Here is a 4,874-nt window from a genome sequence, read left to right as displayed (position 1 = left end):
TGATTCAATCTGTGAACTTGCCGGCTCCGCGGTGGAGCTGTGATTGTCTGTTTTTTAAAGAGAAGTTTAGCCTTCCTTCACCCGTCTGCCCCCCAAAGGTGTCCTCGGGCGGGGTCATAAGATGTCAATAATGCTAAAATCAGAAGTATGGTCCAGGTGGAGAAGATGTAGACAAGCTGGCATGAGGAGTTCAGGGGATGCAGCTTATGAGAAAATCATGCCTCACAATTGGGCTTTGTAAAATAATTAAACCAAGTATTCAAATTCTGTACCTTTAACACATATCTGTAAAAGCTCAAACACTATAAACTCTTAAGTGAACCTATGCAATATTTGTTTTGGACGAGCCAGAACCAGTATGAATTGATAAGGTGTCCAGATGTGTGAGATACCAGTCGAAAAACAATTATATGTTCTCGGAACTGGGCAATTGGTTTGTAAAGGACAGGACTAATTTCTTGTTCCAGGTTAAGAAAGGAAGCCAAAACCATGTTTGTTGTAGCAGAGAAGACTGATCCAAAAGGAGGACTACCTATATTTAGGATCTGAGAATACAAGAAGTCTAAACAGGGTACGGAGGGTGAAGAGACTACACAAGATTAAAAAATCTGAAGGAGAACTACATGAGACAAATTAATTCTGGGTTTTTGAATGTTATTTGTCCATAGCTATTGCTCCCTAGTTTATTAAGTAAGATTTTTTGTTCACTAAATCTTTCCCCTTTACTACAATTTAACTGTCTAGTTGTTGACCTATTTATCACTCCCAAATTCCAATAGGCCTAGCTACAGTTTTGTATTTGTGCAATGGGGAGGATGGGGTGGTTATAGTGCCAGGCAGTTGGTGAGCCTGGAGGGGGGAACAAACAGTGATCAGAGACTTCTCTTTATTACACCCTGGGGGTGAGAATGTGACCATCTTAGATGGGCCTAAGACCCAGGAATTTGGGTAGGGACGTTGCACAACAGTGTAAATGGCTGACTTGGAGCGGGGTGAAATCCCCAGTGAGATTGATTACTTGGAATGTGCGGGGCCTGGGGGGAACCTGTAAAGAGAACAAGGTTTTTTTTCCCATTAAAAAGACGGGGCCGGGCCGATGTGGTGTTCCTACAAGAAACCCATCTGCGGGTTCAGGATTGTGGTAAACCACTGTGTTCTCATATTAGAGGTTGTACGGTAGAACCTGCACTACAGGTTCACCTGTGGCCCCTGCATGCTAGCTCTGCCCAGGAGGCGGGTTATAAATATGCGTGGCCTCCAGCTCACAGCCATTTCGCCAGCTGCTGTGGGAGGCCACACATCTGATACTAATAAAGCCTCAGTTTGGATTCAACTTCGTCTCCAGTCAAATTGATCGTGCCTCAATTTATTAGTATCAGATTCAGAAGATGGACCTCCGGATTAAACCAGATTGCCTGCAGCTGGATCCACAGGCAAGCGACGCCAGAAAGGACTTCCAGCACTGGCTAGCTTGTTTTGAAGCGGATATCAATGCGGCGCTGACCCCTGTTCCAGAGGCTCAGAAGATCCAAATATTGTACTCCAGACTCAGCTCCAAAGTCTTCCCGCTGATCCAGGATGCGCCCAATTACGCTGATGCCATGACTCGACTCAAAGAAAATTATGAACAGAAGACGAACACGCTCTTTGCCGGACACGCGCTCACAACGCGTACTCAACTACCTGGTGAGTCAATCAAGGACTTCTGGAGGGCCCTGATCTCACTAGTTCAGGACTGTGACTGCCAGGACGTTACAGCTAAGGAGCACTCAGATCTCCTTATGCGGGACGCTTTTGTGACTGGGATTGGGTCTGATGTTATCAGGCAGCGGCTCCTAGAAGGGGCCACGCGCGACCTCGCAGAGACTAAAACACTAGCGCTCTCAATGACGGTCGCCCTGCGCAATGTCCAGTCCTACGCCCCCAACCGCGCGGCCCACTCCTACGCTTCATGGGCCCCACACGCAGCCGCCCCAGCGGGGGCGGTACCCCCCCCCCCCCCCAATACGCCTGCGCTACACTCCAGCCAGTGATCTCCGGGGGGGCCCTGATGCTATTTTTGCGGCCAGCAAAAACACCCCCACCAACGCTGACTGGCCCGCGCTGCCCTTTGTGAGGCCTGCGGGAAGAAGAGCCACTTCGCTGCGGTGTGCCAGGCCCACTCAGCGGCCGCGGTCGCCCTCACCCCCCCCCCCCCGGTCACGGACAATGGGTGCCGCCATCCTCCTCCCCTCCCCAGGCCATGTGCGACCAGTGGGCGCCGCCATCTTCCCTGCACAACACCTGCGTTTCATGGGCGCCGCCATTTTGGTCCACCCCCGCAACGTGTGTTCCATGGGCGCCGCCATTTTGTAATCCCCAGGACCTCTGGGCGCCGCCATCTTGTCCACCCCGCAGCACATGGACACCAACGGCGTTCCAGGACCTCAACTCAACGGCCGCCTCACTACCCGACGATCAACCACGGCTCGCCTCCATGGCAATCGACCAGTCCCAATCACATAATCTGACAAACGCATCCACCAGCGTGAAAGTCAACGGCCATGTGACCTCCTGCCTACTGGACTCCGGGATCACCGAGAGCTCTGTACACCCAAATACGGTAAGGCGCTGCTCCCTTAAGGTACACCCTACCAATCAAAGTATCTCCCTGGCCTCCGGATCCCATCGCGTAGCAATCTGGGGGTACTGCACGGTCACGCTCACAGTCCAAGGCATAGAGTTCCACGGCTTTCGCCTCTACATCCTCCCTAACCTCTGCGCTGCATTTATCCTTGGCCTGGACTTCCAGTGCAACCTCCAGAGCCTGACCCTTAAATTCGGCGGGCCCTTACTATCCCTCACTGTGTGTGGTCTCGCGACCCTAAAGGGTCTCTTTGCCAATCTAACTCCAGATTGCAAACCCGTTGCCACCAGGAGCAGACGGTATCAGCACCTAGGATAAGGCCTTCATCAGGTCCGAGGTCCAGCGGTTGCTTCGGGAAGGCGTCATCGAGGTCAGCAACAGTCCCTGGAGAGCTCAAGTGGTAGTGGTTAAGTCTGGGGAGAAAAAACAAATGGTCGTGGACTACAGCCAGGCCATCAACAGGTACACGCAGCTCGACACGTACCCCCTCCCACACATATCTGACATGGTTAACCAGATTGTACAGTCCCGGGTCTTCTCAACGGTGGACCTGAAATCCGCTTACCACCAGCTCCCCATCCGTAAATCGGACCGTCCATACACCACCTTCGAGGCAGATGGCCGTCTATATCACTTCCTTAGGGTCCCCTTCGGCGTCACCAACGGGGTTTCGGTCTTCCAAAGGGAGATGGACCGAATGGTCGACCGCCACGTTTCCGTACCTAGACAATGTGACCATCTGCGGCCATGACCAGCAGGACCATGCCGCTAACCACGCTAAATTTCTCCGCACCGCCACTCTCCTCAACCTCACGTGTAAGGAGAAGTGTGTGTTCCGCACAAACTGCTTAGCCATCCTCGGCTACGTGGTCCAGAACGGAGTTCTGGGGCCCGATCCCGGCCGCATGCACCCCCTCATGGAGCTCCCCCTCCCCCACTGCCCCAAGCCCCTCAAACGTTGACTGGGGTTCTTCTCATATTACGCGCAGTGGGTCCCAAACTATGCGGGCAAGGCCTGCCCACTCATACAGTCCACTCATTTCCCCCTGATGGCCGAGGCCCAACAGGCTTTCGCCCGGATCAGAGCTGATATTGCCAAAGCTGGAATGCATGTTGTAGACAAAACACTTCCTTTCCAAGTAGAAAGCGACGCATTGGACATCGCCCTTGCTGCCACCCTCAACCAGGCAGGCAGGCCCGTGGCATTCTTTTCCCGCACCCTCCATGCCTCTGAAATTCGGCACTCATCCGTCGAAAAAGAGGCCCACGCTATCGTTGAGGCTGTGTGACATTGAAGGCATTACCTGGCCGGCAGGAGATTCACTCGCCTCACTGACCAATGGTCAGTAGCCTTCATGTTCAACAACACACAGTGGGGTAAGATCAAAAATGATAAGATCTTAAGTATCGCCCTGGCAAACTCAACGAGCCCCCAGACACCCTATCCCGAGGTACATGTGCCAGCGCACAAGTAGACCGACTCCGGACTCTGCACGACAGCCTTTGTCACCCAGGGGTCACTCGGTTGTACCATTTCATTAAGGCACAAAATTTGCCCTACTCCGTCGAGGAAGTAGGGACAATCACCAAGGATTGCCAGGTCTGTGCGGAGTGCAAGCCGCACTTCTACCGGCCGGACCGCGTGCGCCTGGTGAAGGCCTCCCGCCCCTTTGAACGCCTCAGCGTGGATTTCAAAGGCCCCTCCCCTCCTCCGATCGACACACATATTTCCTCAGTGTGATCGATGAATACTCCCGGTTTCCCTTTGCCATCCCATGCCCCGACATGACGTCTGCCACCGTCATTAAAGCCCTTAATTCTATCTTCACTCTGTTCGGCTTCCCCGCCTACATCCACAGTGACAGGGGATCCTCATTCATGAGTGATGAGCTACGTCAGTTCCTGCTCAGCAGGGGTATCGCCTCCAGCAGAACGACAAGCTACAACCCCCGGGGAAACGCACAGGTAGAAAGGGAGAATGGGACAGTATGGAGGGCCATCCAGCTGGCCCTACAGTCCAGAAATCTCCCGGCCTCCCACTGGCAAGATGTCCCCCCTGATGCACTACATTCCATTTGCTCGTTACTCTGCACTGCCACTAACAGTACACAACATGAATGTTTTTTTGCCTTCCCCAGGAAGTCCACATCTGGGGTATTGCTCCCAACTTGGCTTACAGCTCCGGGAACCGTGCTTCTCCGTAAACATGTGTGGCTCCACAGGGCGAATCCATTGGTGGAAAGGATAC

Source organism: Scyliorhinus torazame, chromosome 11 (assembly GCF_047496885.1).
Source record: "Scyliorhinus torazame isolate Kashiwa2021f chromosome 11, sScyTor2.1, whole genome shotgun sequence".
In the NCBI taxonomy this organism is placed as follows: domain Eukaryota; kingdom Metazoa; phylum Chordata; class Chondrichthyes; order Carcharhiniformes; family Scyliorhinidae; genus Scyliorhinus; species Scyliorhinus torazame.
Note: the sequence above shows the minus strand (reverse complement) of the source record.